General features: G+C 47.0%; 1 protein-coding gene across 1 annotated transcript in view; it reads left to right on the plus strand.

Annotated features, from left to right (window-relative positions):
- Positions 1-21,646, plus strand: part of LOC119431651 (E3 ubiquitin-protein ligase HUWE1-like) — a 179,786-nt gene that overhangs the window by 148,761 nt on the left and 9,379 nt on the right. The window lies entirely within an intron of this gene.

The following is a 21,646-nucleotide window of genomic DNA, read 5'->3' on the forward strand; positions in this document are numbered from 1 at the left end:
TCAGTCCTAATTATCAGGACGCACTCTATCCCTGCCCCATCGTTTTTCCATGCTTTTGGGTTTTTTTATGGCGTTCGCTCAGGCCTAGTTAATTTTTTACAGGCAAAGACTGACATTGTATTCCAGTAGAGCCAAAGGTTGAACTTCACAAGGTAAAGAAATTTTAGTTGAGCCACCATAGCCTAAATACAAAAAAGCACTTCGTGCTTCTCCCCTTTTAAGGGGCACGTTCCCATGAATCCGAAACGTTTTTGAATGCAACTTATGTGGATCACTGACAATCAGATGCTACCCTTATACGTACTAGGGCATATGTGCGAATATCCGAAACTTTCGAATATAGTAAAACCTCGTTACAAGAGACACTCAAGGAACCTGGGAAACATGTCTCTTGTAACCAAAAATTCTAAAAACACAGAGTAGTCAGACTAGATCACTTTATTATACATCAGCTTCAAAGTGTGCTTGAACACATCTACAGGAAAGGCTTAAAGAAGTCATTCATAGTAGTTTGTTTTTTAGTGACTACAGATTGTATTAGCTTCCTTCGCAACTTCTGGAGATAAAGCACTTCACTTTACAAGCCTTCCTGTTGCTTGCAATGCATTTGAAGTGCTTTTAGATGTTCGTCAACCTCAACTGCCGACACTTTCTGCCCTGCAATGTCGTCATCGTCGTCCTCCTCTTCTGGTTCATCTTCTAGGGCACATGCACCATTTACTTGTGCGAGGATTGGATGATCTTATAAGCTCTTCAGAGCACACGAGATCCACATCTGCAGACACAAACTCCTCGAAAGATTCTGGAACGTCTGCGGTCTCTTGGATGCAGGCCCAAGCTTTATCTTCAGGGCAGTTTTCCCCAGGATCTTCCATCCTGGGTTGGATGGAAGATCCATGTCTGGGGGGTTGTCTCTTCTAAATAGTGAACTTACTCTAGGGACCTTAAAAGTTGTCCTTAGTAACAAAGTGTCTTGTAATCATGTCTCTTGTATGCGATGTTGTTAACATGGCAAACATAGGAAAACCAATCAAACCATTTTCAAATGTCCCTTATAACCAAGTGTCTCTTGTAATGAGATTTTACTGTAATGAATCGAATAGTGTCCTCTAACATTTGGTATTCCGATCAAATAGTCGCTATTCGTAAATTTGAATATTTTTGAAATACTTTTTTTCAAAATGTCAACTGCGCCGAAATAACCGTACGATTGTAGCAAAAGTATGGTAAATTTTCACCCCCGTGGGCATAGTATAGACAGAATACGAGAACTTGCGTAGTGGAGCATGCTACGTCACTTGGGTAGCCATACTTTACAGGCTGCACAGCGATCATTCGTACTCTCTAAAGAGCTCTGTGCATCTGGAGAAACCAATTCTCTGCTCCTAATGTTCCATTTGTGTTTTTAATAAACACTTCAATGGCATAGTGTATAATGGCAGCAACTTGCTAACTTTAAGAATGCTGGGATGTGAACATAGTTTCATATTAATTGTGATAATGACTACATTCTTAATATGAAAACTACTCGAAAAAACTCCATATTCTATTCGATTCTGGCACCATTCAATTTGTTTGATTTGGCCTCAAAAATCACTATTCACGCACCTTTGCAACATTCTCAACTCAGTCACTACTGCGTTTAAAGCTGTGCCACTATGCCGATGCAATGCTTGCCATGCATGCTTCACCCATTGTGATCAGCTTTGTGATTGAGATGGGCCCAGGGGCGGATCCAGGTTTTTTCTGAGGGGGGGGTCAGCTTCTGTCGATGATGATGATGATGGTAGTCTTTCTTATTTACCTAAATTTACCGTTTTTGCTCACGATAAACCCGCGTTTCATACGGCTAGAGCAACACCTGTAGCCTTCCGTGGTGGCTCAGTCAGCTCAGGCGTTGAGCACGAGATCGCGGGATCAAATCCCGGCCGCCGTGGCCGCATTTCGATGGAGGCGAAATGCAAAAACGCCCGTATTCTTGCGTTGTAGTGCAGGTTAAAGAACCCCAGGTGGTCAAAATTAATCCGGAGCCTTCCACTACGGCGTGCCTCATAATCAGAACTGGTTTTGGCACGTAAAACCCCAGAAATAGGAAGAAGACCTGTAGCGAAGCCAGGTATCGGTTTCTACGAGCTTATAGGAAAAGGACGTTGCCCAATACAGCCATGTGCTTGGCGGCTGCGCCTGATAATACAGGATGTTCAAAACTAAGCTTTATGGTTTTCTTAAAATTAGGCACTGGGAGGCACGCGAAGACCACCTGTGCAAATAAGTTATGTGGCTAAGGGGTACAAAGTCAGATGATAATTATCGCTGTGAGCAGCCCAATTAACTAAAATTGAACAATTATTTTTGTTGACTGCAGTAAGTGAGTATGTTTGTATTGAAAACTTAGAGACAGTCGAGTTAGTTTCTACACAGTATCAGTCGGAAGAATTATTCTAGCGTGTCCGTGCTCCGAGATATCCGACTCCAAATTTCAATTGTCGTACTGCGCAGAATAATCGAGTCGACGCGAGAGCGGTTTATGCTTTGCGTTGCTGTGGAAGGGAGGCATTTTGAAGATTTTTAGGGCATTCACATCTTGATGGGTGAAGTGTTGTCATGAGATTTGTGCATGACAACACCAAACTTAAAGCGGCAGTATGAAATATTCGTTAGCATAGCTAAAAAGGTTTCTGCTGTTAATGGTGCAGTTGTTACTCTTGATTTCAATAAAAATGTCACAGTTTCGCCCTAAGGGCGAAGCAATGAATGCGATAGCAACACAGCAATGTCATACGAAGTAAGGTGAGCGGCTTTGGTAGCAACAACACGCAGAACTGTTGTCGACGCCATCGGCGTTTTGCCCGCGTTAGCTCAAAATGCGTGCGGCGTTGGTGACTGTTGCTGGAGCCTCTGATATAAATAGGCACTTGGTGCCGCAGCTAAACGTCGCCTCCCTTCCCTCCCCCTCCCCCACGGCCTCTCGCGCGTCCGAAGAAGGCGCGTTTGCTCTACATATATGGTGATTGTAAAGGAGAAAAGAGACGCCTACTTCTGCAGCCCTTAAGCGAGCACGGCGCAGAACGCGCGTTTGTTCTCCGCCGTGCGTTCACTCCCCGTGAAAGACGCGCCCCTCGCGCCCTTTCACTCGCACATACAGCGTTCGGCGCGCGGCGACGATTTCATCTCCAAATGACGTCATACGGAACCTCACGGCGACGGCGACGCCGACGGCAGAAATCTGCTTTTGAGTGTCCATATAATTGCTATCGCAATAAAACTTACAATACTTGGAAATCAGCAGTCACTTTATTTGCGTAGCCCAGACAAGGACCATGCTCGGTCGTCTAGTCACCATTACGCACGCGTACTCCGGCTTCTCCGCTCGCGCCATTATCTCGGCATGGCAGCTGCCGCCAGCTTTACAGGCTGCGCGGTCGCGTGTTACGACAGCGGTTACTGGTTCTTAGATTTTTTTTTTTTTTTTTTTTTCATTTCGCCAGCCGTGAGGGGAAGGTGGACAGTTATTACCTTTGCCAATGCCTCCGCCCCGTTGCCAGACTAAACGCCGCACGCAACAGCCGCGTCACATCAGGAAGAGCTTTGCACCGATCCTCACTCTCTTGCATGCGTAATAATGCGAACGACAATTAAAATTTGGAGTTGGATTTCTCGGAGCACAGACACGCTAGAAGAATTCTTCCAAGTGAAACTGTGTAGAAACATGACTGCCTCTAACTTTTCAATACAAACATACACACTTACTGCCGTCAATAAAAAGTTAATTATTCAATTTTGGTTAATTGGGCTGCTGCCAGCGATAATTATCATCTCACTTTGTGTCCCCCTGACCAAATAACTTATTTGCGCAGGTGGTCTGCATGTGTCTCCCAGTGCATAATTTTAAGAAAGCCATAAAGCTTAATTTTGAACACCCGGTATATCTAGCCTATATTGTTTCTTAAAATAAAATTTGGGATGATCTTTAGCAGGTTCGTTATAAATGCGTAAGCACGGCTCCGTCTTTGGAGTTCTATTGGGACACCTTGATTTCCTTAAGATTATTTGTGTTAGGCTGAGACACCTTCGTTTGCTTTGGAGGACTTACTCCCGTATTCTCAAACAGCCCTCGACTCAAAGCTCTTACTTCACTCCACCTTGTTGAGCACAGCGCCGCATCTCGACTGATAAAGACGCGACAATTTAAAGAATTCCCGTGAATTATCATGAAGCTCAGTGACCACTTCTTTAGAGGGATGGCGGTGCCATCTTCTCTCTTGAGTCGTGGAGGTGTGTTGACTAGAGGAACGTTCTTGAATACGGGCGTAACGCATTCATTGACTGAATTATTAAAGAGAGCTGGTTTATTAACACTGCAAAGTAGAGCAAAACTAGCATCACTAGAGTTTTTGTTTAAATTTATTCATGGTTACATAAACATTGACGTCAGCCGTAACCTCCCGTATTCTCAAACAGCCCTCGACTCGAAGCTCTTACTTCACTCCACCTTGTTGAGCACAGCGCCGCATCTCGACTGATAAAGACGCGACTATTCTCAAGAATTCCCGTGAATGATCATGAAGCTCAGTGACCACTTCTGTGGAGGGATGGCGGTGCCATCTTCTCTCTTGAGTCGTGGAGGTGTGTTGACTAGAGGAACGTTCTTGAATACGGGCGTAACGCTCCGCTCCAACGCGGCAACCACCACGATGGTTGTTTACGATATGCGAATCACCGCGTATGAAGACTCACGACGCCACCTACAAGAATAACGATGTGGCGTAGTAGCCGAGAGCGCGAGCCAGCGTCTTCATGTTTTGTTTCCCACGCGACGTCATCCTTTTACACAAGGCGCGCATCTGCTCCCGTTTCTCTAACCACGCGGCGCCATCCTAGTCCCGCGCGCTGGCGTTGGCCGCTGACGTCACGCTCCCCCACTTCGCAGCCGCGGCTCTAGGCTTCGCCCCGCTCCGCGAGAACGCCCACTCAGATAAACGGATCCGGCGGGTTTGAGCCTCCTATGCTTAATGTACGACAATAAAACTGCGAAGTTACAATGAAAAACTTGTAGCGTACGAACGGTACTGTGCTCGTACTGGATATTGTCAACGTGTAACTGTGATCACAATGAGTGCTACAGTTAAAAAACGTTGCCTATGCATAGTTCTTATAGTTTAGCTGTTAGTCGTTATTATATATATATATATATATATATATATATATATGAACACTTCAGCGAGAGATCTCTTTCATTAAGCAGGTTGGTCGCGGAACCGATGACAGCCAATGAGGCAACCGTTGACACCCCAAGGGGAAACTAAGTTAATCAGGTGCGAAGGCGCTCGAGTGGACCTCGGCGTGCTTGGCAAAAGGGACGTCCCCTCGTTCATTCGACGCCACCGACGGGACGAGTAAGGCACGGCAGGCGCCAGGAGGTCCAAGGTGTTCATGAGAAAAAATAACTACGGCAACTTCGCGACACCATGCACACTCCTACGGAATACAACTAAACTTGTGAGCGAGCTAGCTTTACTTCTACATGGCTGATACCACTGGTACTCGCCAAAAATACTTTTAAAGAATGCTGGTGGCCATATTTTTTTTTTTGCGACAGGGCCATCCCCCTGTCAGCGAGGGGGCGATGCAGAAATCTGAGGGGGGGGGGGGGGGGGGGTCAGGACATCCGGACATCCCCCCTGGATCCGCGCCTGGATGGGCCATATGGTATTAGCGCAGTGGTATCACTCTCTTCCGCAAGACGTGCTTGTCAGTAACATTTCTGTTTTTTGCTTCTACCAGAGTTGGTCGTGAAATCTAGCTAGTGACAAATGTATATGAAAATTTGCAGCAATGTAAACGCGAAGTGATAAGGATTCAAAGTCAACAAAAAAGCTGGCACTCTTGTGAACGAAAGTGTAGTCTCCTTGCTGTGTGTATTGTAATAATACTTGGCTGAAATGTTCAAAAGAGTGTTTACCTAGTGACTTAGCAGATTTGTTTGCCATGTTCAAAAAAAGAACTTTGTAGATAGGTGAAAATCTGAGCAACTTTGTGCATCCAACTACGGAACTGTATTCCCCCATTCTTCAGAAGACCTAGGGGTCTGGTGTTTTGTTGCAATTTTTTACTTCACCCAAGCCTTTTCAATTGCTTCACTATATCCAAGATTAGTACTTGTATACCTTAGTCTCGTGAAAGGGCTGCACTTTTTTTTTCTTAACTTCGACGAGGTGCGGCTCGTACACTGGACCGAACCTTTTGCTCAAAATGGTGCCGGTGTGGGGCTCGAGAGCTGCAAGTGGCACGGAGCGCTACTAATCAGTCGTTGCTGAGCTTGTGCGGGCGAAAGCATATGGCATCTCGAAAAAAACGACGCAGAATCGCGGTCAGAAAAGAGTGGAACTGTCTACTGTTGCGTGTACGGCTACAGCAGCCACAGAAACACCACCGGTAAGCTCCCAAAGAAAAGATTTTATGGATTTCCTAGGACGTTTTACGAGAAGGAGCGACGGGCGAGGTAAACACGCTGCTCAATTTTTTAACGTTTTTGTTTATTTTTTTTTTTTTGCTATTGTTGGAAATCATTGCGGTCGTGAACTATGTCTTTTTTTAGCCCCGAACCGGGCCTTTGGCGGCCCTGTGAAGAACCAAACCAAATAGCCAGACCCGCAGCGTGTTTTCACCAGCCTTCGATGTGCAGCTCGCTCCCACAATGTGCCTTCGGCGTGAAGACAACTGAATAATAAAAAAGTTGCAGTGGCTTAGCTCGGCTATGCCAGGATATACGTAGCGTTAGCAAAGGTTCAGCTGATTATTCTTAGCTTTCTGGTTGTCTAGATTGTCAAGGATTAGCTTGATTGTCATGCTTACTGCTGCTCCAATGACACACACGCGGTATACGTATTATGTGGCACATGTATTCATTCCTCCTACGCTCAACCGCTAATTGCCAGGCAACTACTTCGGGATCCTATGAGTCAAGCTTCTCCGTTCTTCTGCGCTGTTGAGCAGCATTTGCGCTCTCCTTCTCCATGGCTATACCACACTGGCAAACGCCAGTCAGAAGCGCAGCGGCTCCAGCGCAGTGTCAGACGGCGACTGCCCAGCGAGCGCGCGCCGGCGCCAGTGCGTCTACCACGGCTACGACGTCACTCCTCTGGAATGCGCAGACCGGCGGCGGTGAGTCGCGCGCGGCGGCGGCGGAGTGCGCGAGAGGTGCCGGCTCCGCTGGCTCCGGTGCGCAAGCCGTGTGACATCACTGATCCTTGCGCATGCGCAGCACGGCTCTTGATGTGCCGCGCGAAACGGGCTTGGCTAGGCCAGTGTAGCTAACGCTACAAAAACGAAAGAATGAGAGAGTGAATGAAATAACGTCGTAGTCGACGCTTTTCATTTGCGCGACATATCTACCAACAACGTCGAAGGGGTCCGCGCAATTCATAATTTCTTCCCTAACACCGGAGATTCCATTCTAGCTCTAGACGTAAAGGGCGCCTTTGATAACGTGAGCCATGAAGCCATTCTCCGTAACCTAGAAGATATCGGCTGCGGTGCCAAAACATACGCCTACATACGCGCTTTCCTCACCAACCGTACGGCCACGGTGGGAATTGCCAATCTCCGGAGCAAGACATTTCACCTACCTAATAGGGGTACGCCGCAGGGTTCGGTAATCTCGCCACTCCTCTTCAACGTGGCCCTCCTCAAACTTCCCCGCCTCCTAGACACCATCCCAGGGATATTTCATGCTCTATATGCAGATGATATCACACTGTGGACGAGAGGCGCGAGCACGGGTGAACAGGAGGACCGTCTTCAGGAGGCGGTCAACATCATCGAACGGTACCTGAATACCTGCGGCCTCCACTGTGCCCCGGATAAATCCGAGCTATTAGTACTCGCGGCACGCACCCGGGGCCGGCCCCCAAGCCACGACGCACCGGACCCACAAGTCCTTCTTCAGGGAGTCCCGATACCGAAGGTCGACTCACTTCGAATCCTCGGACTCCATATACACAAGGACGGGTCCGGCTCCGCCACACTCCCTAGACTACAGAACACTGTGGCACAGCTGACTCATCTGATACGACGCGTGGCAAATCGCCGCAATGGCCTCAAAGAGCACGACACCTTGCGAATGATACAAGCCCTCCTGTACAGCCGAATTACATACGGAACTCCTTACCTCAACCTGAAGACAGCCGAGAAACAAAAGCTAAACCTCCTAATACGAAAGGCCACGAAACTCGCCCTAGGACTGCCAGCAACCGCCTCCACTGACCGATTGCTTCGCATGGGAGTTCACAACTCCTGGGAAGAACTTGCGGAAGCGCACCTCATCAACCAGATCGAGAGACTCAAGATCACAACCACAGGCCGAGCAGTCCTCCGACGCACAGGATACGCAATCAACCTAGAACTTGATGGCGAACGTAAGGAAAAGATCATGTCGAAGCTCCGAGATTGCCTACAAGTTCATCAGATCCCTCGGAACATGCATCCAGAACACCATCGAGGCAGACGGCTCTCCAGGGTAAACGCCATCAGACAAAAGCACCGTAACGACCCGCAGGCGCGCTACGTGGACGCAGCCAAGTATCCGGGCCGAAACGCTTTCGCCATCAGCGTCACAGACTACAGGGGAACGACACTGGCGTTGGCTACAATTCTCGCCAAACACGCGGACACAGCAGAGGAGGCCGCCACCCATACAAGCGACGATGCCATAGTGGTCTTCACCGACTCTCAAACAGCGGCACGCAACTACATGAAGGGCAGGATCTCCGTCAAAGCGATAAACATACTGAAACGTGGCGACACTCCTCCCCCCTACACCTGCATCATGTGGGTTCCGGGACATGAGGGACTCGAGGGGAATGAAGCGGCACACACCGCGGCCCGCGCAAGCGTCAACCGGGCCTCCCCGCACGAGATTTTCGACATGTCCCACCCACCCAAATCAGCGGAGGAAACGGAATCAATACCGCAAACTTATCAAGCGCTACTGCAGCACTATCGGCTTGGACGCAGGGTATACCCCCCACCACATCCAAAACTAACGAGAAACGAAGGTACCGACTACAGGCGACTCCAGAGCAATACCTTCACCCACGGAAGCTTACTGCATCATTTCCACCCGACGCTATACAGCTACACCTGTCCACACTGCAACGTGCCAGACACCTTGGCACACCTCCTACTGCAATGCAAGCACACCCGAGCAAGCATTACAACGACACAACCAATAGCAGCAGACGCAGACCCAACCCTCCTCGCAGAGACGTGGGAGGCTGCGATCTCCAAGCCGGACCTAGTCGACCAGCGCGAACTCGTCGCCCGGGCCCGGAGGGCGATCCAAGCCAGAGGGTTCCTGGAATAAGGGACCCTCCCACCTCGACTGGCAACTAACTCACTGTTTCAAATAAAGGTTTATTCATTCATTCATTCATTCCCTAACACCGTAAACATGATTGTTGGCGTTAAAGATCATTGCCGCGGAGCAAACTGCTTCGTTTGAAATACTGTTCCAGACTTTCAATTCTGCGAATTCCTCAAAATAAAACGCGCTGCTGGTTTTGCTCGGCCATTGCTCCCGTAGGCCGGCGTTGCGCGCAGCAGAAGCGCCTGCAAAAAGTCGCGCCTTGTTTACGTGCACGGCCGCTACTCGCGGCGCTGGTTGTTTACCGCCGCTAGAGTTACTGTATATGCTCCCGTAGGGAGAGCATATACAGTAACTCTAACCGCCGCAGCGCTACGAGCAGCGCCGCTATACCAGCTCTCGAGCCCCGTAGTAGCCTGCGACTTCTGCACGCCCCGGATCTCTCCATCTAGTAGCGGCACGCGGAAGTACACAGTGCGCGAAAATTCGCCGATGCGCACGTGCGGCATTGGGCACGATTGCAATTCTCCGTTGGAAATTCCTTTTTCCCCCCAAATTTTTGGCTGCCAAGTTGGGGGTGCGGCCCATATACAAGTCTATGCAGTAGTCTGCACTATATTCAGCACATGTTCTTGTGCGTTGTGCCAGCACTACCAATGCCACACGGCATCAGACTGCGCATTCTGATGGCCTGGTCATATGGCCGCTTCGGGATTGTCTGGCTGTCTTTTGGTAATAGTTCGTCAGCCATTGCCGGCATCTGACCACATCCTCAACGTCCTGGTTAAGTGGTCGCTGTGGGACTCCAGCGCTGGTCTCTGGCAGACATTCAATACACAGACTACATCGTCACATGTTACCGCTGCACATGAAAACCATTGTGGAACTCCACAACTTTGCAGTAAAAGCGTTGCAGGGCCTCACTAAGTGCCACCTGAACCATGATAACTGGCTCGACAAGAAAATGGCTTCCGTATCACCAGGCATTGATTTTATTTTTTATTTTCAGAATTCCAAACTAAATGATACGCGTGGCAACACTGTAAGTGGATTAAAGCTGTGGAAAATCGCAATTCTCATGAAAAAGACATTCATCTAACAAAATTGTTAGTATAACTTTGTTGACATTGGTGCTCTAGAAAGCCACCAATCTTTGTCCGCGCTCACTGGGCCACATCATCCAAGCAACCACACTGTGCTTGCGGGACGAAGAATAACATTATTAGCACTGCACGTCTGCTACCATTAGAAAGTTCGTTTACAGTAGCCTTTCGAAGTTGCCAGAGGACTGATTTTGAACACATTGAAAAGCATGTAATGGCAAGTATAAGAGGCATGTAATGACCTATATGCGGCTTAAGTTATTTTGACTGGAAGGCCAAGCATTTATGATGCCAAGAGACGATCTGAACTCTACTAAAACAGCAGCACTTTCTCGCGGGGACACTGCCGCGCACACAATATATGTCTACTACAGTACCCACGAAACGCAAAACGTCTTGAAAACTTCTCGGAACGGCTACAAACGGCTATAGACGTCTTAGTCTACGCGAAGACGTTAAACAGATGTTGTTGGAAACATTATGTAGCAGGAAGTACGGTTAATCAAATATGCTATTGTGTTTCAGCTGTGGTAACAGCCCACCTCTGGCGTCACCGGAGTATACTTGGATGAACGCCTTGAGAGCGTATAACTCAACAACTTTTTTAGATGTTTTTGTCGGAAAATGTGCGACATGCTTGGGCGTGCGCGTGAAAGTGAAAAAGATTTTAAATGCGCGTGCCTGACGCGCAGCGTTACATTCCGTGCAGCTTTAACAAGCCATATGCAATCCGTTAACGTCGCATCATATCCCAGTGAACCATTAATGTACCATAGATGTCCATAGAACATCATGTTTGAGACATTGCACACATCCTATAGATATCTATATTTCTCCAAACAACATTACAAATATGTACCATGGATAATCTAAGTCCCATCCAGATCACGTTGCTGTAACGTTGAAAGGATGTCGCAGCTGGACATAAGTAACCTCTAATAGATGTTCTTTTTGGGAATGCAGGAGGTCCATAGAACATCTAGTGGATATTTCCTGTTGACGCTATAATGAGCTGCATACCTGCAAGTGCCACAGCAGATGTACTATCGAATACAAATGAAATGCAAATAGCAGAGTGTGTGGCCAAATCGTAACTAAAAGCACAGTGTGCGGCGTCGGCCAGCGATCATTGTACACATGCATGTGGTTTCGATGCGGAGTGCGGGGCTGCTTGTACAGGTGCGTATTACGTCACCTGTATTTTGTTTGAAGTTTGTATTCTCACCCCGCCATTGCAGTGCCATTCCTATCTGCGATTACTGTTAAGGTGGCTAGCACTGTTGTTGCGCATCCAATGCAATACATTTTTCGTGCTATTCAAATTACGATTAGACACTGGCAGCTTTGATGGTGGTAATAAAAGCAAAGCAATGCACGTTAGCAAGCTGGGTGCATGCCAGCTATATCACACTACAGAAGTAGCGATGGTGCTAGTCACCATAACACTGTACTGCCAGGTGGGTACGGCACTGCCGAGGAGAGATGAGAAAACAACTTTCGGACAAAATACAGGCGACGTTTATCGCAATAGGGCGAGCAGCGCTGCACTCTCCCTCGAGAACTACATCCCCACGCACGTGCACAACGACTGGCCAACGACATGCACAGCATACCTTTAGTTATGCTTCGGCCACACACTCCGCTGTTCGCATTTAATTTGTCCTCGATGGTACATCTGCTGAGGCACACTAATGGCACAGTTACCCCCATTGTCGGCATGTAGCTGGTGACTTTGCTTGAAATGTTTTGTTAACGAGTAAACGTGTGAATGTCAAAATATAAATTGCAACACTTATTAAGGTGAAATCCTTAGATGGCTCAATGGTCGAAAAATCCGATGTCCAGCGTTGCAGCACCAAAATTTAATGGCACCAAAATTGGGGATTGAACCTTCAACCTTTGGTGTTAAATAGGTCGAAGCGAATGATGGCATAATTCATTAAGATATAGTTAATTGGGGCACTCTAACCCACGGCCTTTGTTGGGAGTCGAAACCACTTGGAGATATGGGCGAACCGGCCACATCTCCAAATTATCTCCAAGTTGGATTCCAATTGACATGGTGAAGGTAGAGTCGAACCCACTACCTTGGGTGTTCATTAGAGTGAAGTTACTTAAGGCAAGTTAATTACGGCAGAGTTAATTAAGGCACTCGAACTCTCGACCTTTGGTGGAAGTCGAACCCACAACTTTTGGTGTTAATTAAGACAAAGTTAATTAAGATACAATTAAGGCACTCAAACCCTCGACCTTTGGTGGGAGTAGAGCCCGCAACCATTGGTGTTAATTATGACGAAGTTAATTAGGGCACAGGTAATTAAGGCACTCGAGCCCACAACTTTGGTAGGAGAAAACAATAGAAGTAACAATGCATGCGAATGAGAATGACAAATAATTTAATTAATGCTTCGTGAGTGCGCAGGCTTCTGCCTTCATCCTCTTCAGTGTTGCTAAAGTGACTGTCAACTTTTATATATAGCTCATCAAAATGCGAAAACTGTGCTAACAAAACCGTAAATCCGCATTTTGATCATTATGCATCATTACAAATCCTGCAATGGATAAATGAAAAATAGTGAGTTCAGTAAGCACACCAGTGAAACTCACAATGTCATACCAATGTTACTTTTTTATTTATACAACTGATAAAGCTTTATTACAAAAATTATCGGCCCCCAGCCACGCACATGTATGAAATTATTCATCACATGTTCTCGCTGTATACAAACAGGTTAAACGCGGATCTTAAAAAAAAACGTAATCAAAAACACATCCTGAAAATTAAACTTCATTAAAATACAAGTAACGAGTAGGCACGAAATTACTAACGAGTAGGCACAAAATTACTAGTATCCACAGTGCCACAATTATAATTGAAAAGGATAAAACTGATTAGTAAGAGGTAGTATCACATACTAATTAATGACCAAAAGTGCATGGCCTGCTTGCCAGCACCTGCTTCTGGGGCCACCGGATTCAAGATAGAAAGCCAGTACTTTCTAGCTGCATTGAAAAATCTATGGTAAAATAAATCCCACGCAAGCAGAATCCAGAAATTGAATGTTCATCTTGATAGGCAAGTTGGTCAGGCAGCTTCTCAGATCACAAAAGTGCCAATAACATAATGCTACCAGAGACTTAGAGATAGGCATTGCAAATGAGAAATATCCCCGACACTTGAAGAGGAACGCCGGAAACCAAGCGATACAAACGTGTGCGAAAATTAACCATCAAAACATTGCCTCCAGAACATTCCCGTAAGCGCTCCGCAAGGCGAACAAACGTACCACAAATAGCAGTCAGAAGCACAGCTTTAAATTTCAGTACTCAACTGTACAGTTCTGCCTAGTATATACGTACTTGGGCCATGGTAAACCACACAAAAATAGCTCGAACTCGCTATTGCGAGTTCGAGCTTCTTTTTATTGCGATAGCAATTATATGGACACTCAAAAGCAGATTTCTGCCGTCGCCGTCGCCGTGAGGTTCCGTATGACGTCAATGGAGATGAAATCGTCGCCGCGCGCCGCCGAACGCTGTATGTGCGAGTGAAAGGGCGCGAGGGACGCGCGCTTTCACGGGGAGTGAACGCACGGCGGAGAACAAACGCGCGTTCTGTGCCGTGCTCCCTTAAGGGCTGCAGAAGTAGGCGTCTCTTTCCTCCTTTACCATCACCATATATGTAGAGCAAACGCGCCTTCTTCTGACGCACGAAAGGCCGTGGGGGGGAGGGGGAGGGAAGGGAGGCGACGTTTAGCTGCGGCACCAAGTGCCTATTTATATCAGAGGCTCCGGCAGCAGTCACCAACGCCGCACGCATTTTGTGCGAACGCGGGCAAAACGCCGACGGCATCGACAACAGTTCTGCGTGTTGCCGGTGCTGCTGCATGTCCAAGTTTATACAGCTGATAAAGCTACTATCATTACTCCGTATAGCTCTCTACAAATTTGCTATCGCAATTGATGCTTCGCCTTTCAGGTGAAACTGCGACAACTTTTTTTCTTTATAAACTGTCGTAATACATCAGCAAGTTAAAGGTTACATATTTTCAACAGTGTACTAATAGATATAACTGAAAAATAAAGCATCTTTCTATGAGAAAGAAAATGACGTAACGGAGACCGAAAGCATAGCGAAAAAATGGCGAAAGTATTGGCTTTTGCGCGCGGTGTCCGGCAGCAACGTTACTAGACCTCCAGCAGTGCGTGCAAAGGTCGTGCTAAATTGCAAAATAATTAATTAAATGCTTTTTCACTCCTAGCTTCCCATTGTTAGGCATTAGAGACAATTTGCTTGTATTTCTGCGGCATAGTGCGTACATCTACTCATAACGCACAATGTACGATCAATGCACGAGAGCTTTGAATGTGCAAGAGATGTCCAAATCATAAGGACATTCGACGTCCTCTGGATGACCCTTGACTGCCACGTACCAGTCGAACGTACTATAGATGTAAACTGGACGTCGTTAAATGTCTTGGATATTTGGTCTTTTGTGGTACACATCCAATGGATATTTGTGGTTCACTGGGATATAGCCTTTCGCTGCTATCCCCCTTCGGGTGAACAAGCAGAAAAAGCCTGCGGGGTTATTTGATTCCTTTCCGATTTTTTCACTCGATGAGTCTGTCACGACAGTCAAAGTTAAGAAAAAAAGAAAACGGCCGGGCGCACACGTGCGCGCCCGTTCAGCGTCCTTATCAAAGCCGTGCCTTCCTTTCCGTGAACAAGCGGTGAAGAAGCCGGAATTGCGATATCACCAACAGATCTGCCCGCGCGCAGTCGCAAACGTGCGCTCCGTTTGAGCGAACTCCTATCTGCTCTTGGACCACGTGCCTTGGACCGCACCAGGGGGGCGCGCTGAAGTTTCCGCGAGCGATTCAAAGGGCCGTGCTCATGCTTGCAAGCGTTCTCTCGCCAGTGCTCATGCTTCTCTTCCCAAGTCATTTGCTCACGTTCAAGCCTTGACCAGCGCCTGCAGATACGGTGCAGTTCATTACGGTACGTATACGTTTACCTGCTACAACTTGCACGCCACTTTTGTTTTGGCGGGTCCGTGCTGGCGCGAAGATTAGACTCGAATATATTTGCATGCACGGTATGTAGCAGAACGTTCTTTTGTGATCTGGGAGGTAAACAACATAATTGGTTGAATGATTACAGAAATTCTAGCTGCATGTGGCCTTTAAGGTGGCAGCACCGTGCTGCATTGCGTAGTATACCGGGACTTTGCTCTTTTGGCTTCTCCTCTGTGTAGCTTCCAGCACGCTAGCAGGCAGGAAAATAGTCTTGCATATCTGTGGTAACTTCACTTATAGTTGGAGGATTGGAAAACTTTTTGCGGCATGAGATTCGTGAGACGGCGTCCTTTAATATAGTGAGGCCATTCTATGATCAGTTAAGTGTTTAGGGTCCCTTTAGGAAGAGAATGGTTTTATTGACATGTGGTACAATACCGCAGGGATATTGTAAGAGACACTCGGAAGGAGCAGTTGCCCGACTTGATTGTCAGGCTAAGCCCACCTGTTGCTACAACTCACCAACACCACTACTTAAATAAAAGTAGCATACTCTTGTAAGATATTTTATTGCGATAGCAATTATATGGACACTCAAAAGCAGATTTCTGCCGCCGGCGTCGCCGTCGCCGTGAGGTTCCGTATGACGTCATTTGGAGAAGAAATCGTCGCCGATGATAAGTGGTTCTTGAGGGAAAGGGAAAGGTTGGCGCTATCTTCTGCAGCCCTTGAGGGAGCACGGCTCAGCGCCAATCGTCGCCGATGATGATGATGATGATAAGTGGTTCTTGAGGGAAAGGGAAAGGTTGACGCTATCTTCTGCAGCCCTTGAGGGAGCACGGCTCAGCGCCAAATCGTCGCCGCGCGCCGAACGCTGTATGTGCGAGTGAAAGGGCGCGAGGGGCGCGTCTTTCACGGGGAGTGAACGCACGGCGGAGAACAAACGCGCGTTCTGCGCCGTGCTCGCTTAAGGGCTGCAGAAGTAGGCGTCTCTGTTCTCCTTCACAATCACCATACGTATGTTGAGCAAACGCGCCTTCTTCCGACGAGCGAGAGGCCGTGGGGGAGGGGGAGGGAAGGGAGGCGACGTTTAGCTGCGGTACGCAGTGCCTATTATTGCGATAGCAATTATATGGACACTCAAAAGCAGATTTCTGCCGTCGGCATCGCCGTCGCCGTCGCCGTGAGGTTCCGTATGACGTCAATGGAGATGAAATCGTCGCCGCGCGCCGAACGCTGTATGTGCGAGTGAAAGGGCGCGAGGGACGCGCGCTTTCACGGGGAGTGAACGCACGGCGGAGAACAAACGCGCGTTCTGCTCTGTGCTCCCTTAAGGGCTGCAGAAGTAGGCGTCTCTTTCCTCCTCTACAATCACCATATATGTAGAGCAAACGTGCCTTCTCCCGACGCACGAAAGGCCGTGGGGGGGGGGGGAGGGGGAGGGAAGGGAGGCGACGTTTAGCTGCGGCACCAAGTGCCTATTTATATCAGAGGCTCCGGCAACAGTCACCAACGCCGCAAGCATTTTGAGCGAACGCGGGCAAAACGCCGACGGCGTCGACAACAGTTTTGCGTGTTGCCGGTGCTGCTGCATGTCCAAGTTTATACAGCTGATAAAGCTGCTATCATTACTCCGTATAGCTGTCTTCAAATTTGCTATCGCAATTGATGCTTCACCTTTCAGGTGAAACTGCGACAACTTTTTTTATTTCAGAGGCTCCGGCAACAGTCACCAACGCCGCACGCATTCTGAGCGAACGCGGGCAAAACGCCGATGGCGTCGACAACATTTCTGCGTGTTGCCGATGCTGCTGCATGTCCAAGTTTATACAGCTGATAAAGCTAATATCATTACTCCGTATAGCTCTCTACAAGTTTGCTATCGCAATTGATGCTTCGCCTTTCAGGTGAAACTGCGACAACTTTGTTTGCAAACCATCTAACTGCTAATGACCTACTGCAAGTAGTGTGTGGATCAAACCATTTGCCAGTTTAATTTCACTCTACAGTAGATTTTTCATATCATATCTGCAACATAATTCTGAACGTCATCGTACAGCATAAGATTTTGAGAGAAAGTATTGCTTAAATTTATAATGTAAATGTGACCGAGGTAAAACAATGGCACATCTTTATTGTAAATCAAGTGTGGCTTACTCACTTTTTTCTTCACTGTTGTATTACAGAGCGAACTTCTGTGGGCAGCCAGCGGTATCCAAGAGGGAAGGGACCTGGATTGCTGTGGTTACTGCAGCTACGTCTTATTTTCTGTGGTCACTTTTTCTACTGTGTTAAATTTTGTAAAATAGTTCTGCATGTCCTTTAACTTATTAGTCAATAAAGCCGCTTTCTCACAAGGTCAGGCAATTTTTTTCTGCATGTTGTTATGCTCATTTGCTTTGGATGTGTATTGCACATTTGATATATGTTAAACAATTTTATGCAAGTTATTATGGATAATATAATGTAATGCTTAAATTTAATTTTCAGTTCTATATAGTAACATGTGTACTATGAAGCTAGCATACGGATGCATGGTATGCGGAAGAAGTGGCCAATAATTTTGCTTACCAATTCACTGTAGATCTATTGTTGCAATGCTGCTTTAAAGACAGCTATAAAAGCCTGCATATTGTTTCTGAAGCCATTATATGTTATGACTTCGGAAACAATATGCAGGCTTTTATAGCTTAATTAGGAATTTTGTTAGACGTCCCCAGAATTCTGTTACAATTTATAACAAATTTATAACAATTCTGGGAACGGGGGGGGGGGGGGTATAATAAAATTCTTAACTTGTTCTTGTCAAGATGTTTTATAAAAGCCTGCATAATGTTTTCAAAGTCATTATTACAGAATTCTGGGAACGTCTAATACAATTCTTGAAGTTGTTCTTGTCGAGATGTTTATTAGCCAACTTTTAGCGTAACGTTAGCAGGGCTTACTGAAGTACCTGTAGACGTCCATGGCTAGAAAATGTCTTGACTAGGACAACTATTAGACTTTTGAATTATCCGTTCAAGACATCTTGAACGGATAATATAGCTGCTTGTGTGTTTCGTGGGTACTGCCTGCAGTGCCCTTCAGAATGTACTTAGGTACAAGCACAGATGCTGTCGCACTGCGTAGTGCTTAAAGGGACACTAAAGAGAAAAAATATTCCTGCTGTATCAGTCAGTTACCCTTCTAAAATATCAGAAACGCCAGTCTTACCACGATAAGATGCTTGGTAAGTCAGAAAAAGCGCAATAACAAAAGATGGGTGGCGACGCCTACTTGAAGTTCCCGCACCAACTCGCTGTGATGTCATGGATATTGACAGCATATTCTGTGGTCTAGTTAATTGCTTATTATTAGTTAAAGCGGTAAAGATAGACTACATACATTGTGTTCTTAATGAGCTGATGATTGATCATGGCGAGTTTCAGGAACTTTTGCTGACGTCACTCAACGCGGTCTTAATTCGAGAAAATACATGGTTAGGAAAATAAGAGCGCAACATAGACAAGGACACAGGCAATTAAGAAGAACAATGGCGCTGAAAATACTTTGAAAATCCGTGACGACACAGTGACGTACCAGCATTGGGGATTCGGCGCGAAATTCAAAAACAAACTTTGACCTTCATTTTCTTTTTTTAATAATTAACTTATTATTTCGAAATTAAGAACACAGTTTAAAAAAAAACGCTTTATCCATCTAAACTGATTTTTTGTTTTGATTTAGCGTCCCTTTAAAGCCCTGCACCAAGCACAGATGTGGCGCAGTACCACCTCAGTGGTTACCACGTGCACCGGCAGTTGGCTGACGTCGTTTTTCAATGTGTGCTAGCTGTGTACCACTCCTGGGCTTCACTGACAGATCTCGTTTGCTGTTCAAACTGCCACACCTACACAGGCAGCCGGCTCTCCGTTGTCACCTGTTTACCCTTCCCAAATTTGCACCCATATCCAAATTCCCTACGCCCTGCCCAACTTCAAAGCGCCAGCCTTTCATTAAAGTCATTCATTCACTTTCTTCACCACTTGGGGAGGGTTATAGCTGAGGATAGGGACATGGCCTAACAACAAGACTGAGCTAGATAAAAGCGAAAACGTGTTATCGACAACTATGTAATTACGATTACAACTGCTGTCTGAGTGAAAATGACACCAGGGATACGAGCAATTCAGTGTGGGTCGCTTGTGCAAGCCTTGTGCATGCAAGTCATAGGAGAACATCAGATCGTTCGTCCGCTGCTATTGTGAACTCTCGAGCGCTGGTTTTTAAAGCTGCTGTCTTGCACGACGAGCCTGTCTCGGAAATAGTGCAAACCGAGGCGGCGGGCAACGTAAGCCCTATATACGTAATCCGCCAACTTCAAACGGTCCGTGTAGAACCCGTATTCACCCGACATTGCGGATGCATGGCTGCTGCTGTGTGATGGTGAACCACGGCCACGTGCAGCGAGCGCTCGCCAAGGCTAAGCGAACAAGCATATCGTAAAGTATTAAAGCTTTGTGCCCGAAGCATATCCTTCGACCACGTTTCGACTTTTAAGTTTGCTGTCTTGCATGCTACGGCATGTCGGTTGAGCAGGCCGAGGTGGGGTAGCGAGGGAGAGGAAAACTGCGATTAGTTCACAGGTGTTCAAAAGTGTCACGTGTTGAAAAAGACGTCGCAAAGACGCGAAGTGGAGCCTGGTAGCAGCGTCGATGTGGCGGCGACTAGCACCGAGGAGCGTCGTCAACGTACTGGCCTTAAACGCTAAGCGGATCATGCAGCGTACGTCGTACACAGTGATGGGAAATCAGCGAGACCGGGTCGTCTCGTTTATACGGGTGCAAATGCGTGTGCGTTGAAAAAAAAAAATGTTTCGCGGAAGACGAATTCCGTTCAGCGTAGTGCATGTGTGTGCGACTGTACGATAGGCTTGATTTAGGTCCGACGTGTCGGCGGCGTTGGAGCGCCACAATTAGTTTACACTGAGCGAGGCTTCGCAGGTGAAAACGGGTCAAACTTGGTTTAAAACCGTCACTACAGTGTTTTAGAAGCTTTTCTCGCCTTCTAGTACACTGTACCGTCACCAAACAAGAACAGCGTACGTTACTCGCAAACGAAAACGAAAGCTTCGCTTAGATTGATTCCCGCAGCGCGTGGGATCCGCATTATTTTTTACATCAGCCGCGGAACACTGCTGATTGAACTCGGTCATGGAAGAAATAAGAAGATTAATTTTATCTTTCTTTTATGGCTCCATTTAAACGTTCGGAAGAGCAATGCTGGAGAGCTGCTTGGCGCTGCTCCATGGTACCGCGTTAAAGTTACCGCGTCAGCCCTTGGCGCCACACAACGGCTATTACGAGAAACCGTTTGTCGTCTGCTCTTAACCGTGTGCAAAAGCCAGAAACACAATTGACAACTGCTGGTGCGTTAATTGCTATCATATTGGAAGTGCATACGCTTACGTGCTTTGTTGTTCTTCCTTTGGATTCATGTCGATGAATGCCAGCGATATGGCTAACAAGGGCACTGAGAGCGCCTCATCCCTCGTCAGCAATACGGACGTGAGCCAGGTAAGAGAGTCATGCGAGCAAGGAACACGTGGTGTAGTTTCAGAATTTCCATAAATGTCTACGAACTTACGATTCTGTGGGAAGTGTATGAATACTGCCGGTATTATATATAAACGAAACGTGTGTCCAATTTTGTCTGCGTTAATGGGAATGAGAAGGAGAGGAAGTATCGACTTCGAGGTTTCCTAGCTGTGGGCCGATGTGCAGCACTTCACTGGTGAAAAAAAGAAATTCATCACATCCAACATGCCTGTTGGAATCTATATACAACGAAGCTGTCCGTAAATGCATAAGGAGTGCTGAAACACGTGCTTGTGTGTGTGTGTTTGTGTGTGTACGTGTGTGTTTCAATGCGAGTGTGATTAAGTGAAACAGAACTCTTTATTCAGGTATTTTATCGAGTAAATGCAATGTCTTGTAAACGAAACACACATGCGCAGTACAGTACATGCGGTTACAACCCCCGAATCCCTCCCCGTCGGTGCGCCACTGCACATGTGTAATATAACGGTTAACCACATGTGTTCGTATATAGTGGTCACATTGGTATTTTGGTGCTGAAGTAGGATTGGAGCAGGTGCTCACGTTGAGCAGCATATCGAAGC

This window comes from Dermacentor silvarum, chromosome 10 (genome assembly GCF_013339745.2).
Source record: "Dermacentor silvarum isolate Dsil-2018 chromosome 10, BIME_Dsil_1.4, whole genome shotgun sequence".
In the NCBI taxonomy this organism is placed as follows: domain Eukaryota; kingdom Metazoa; phylum Arthropoda; class Arachnida; order Ixodida; family Ixodidae; genus Dermacentor; species Dermacentor silvarum.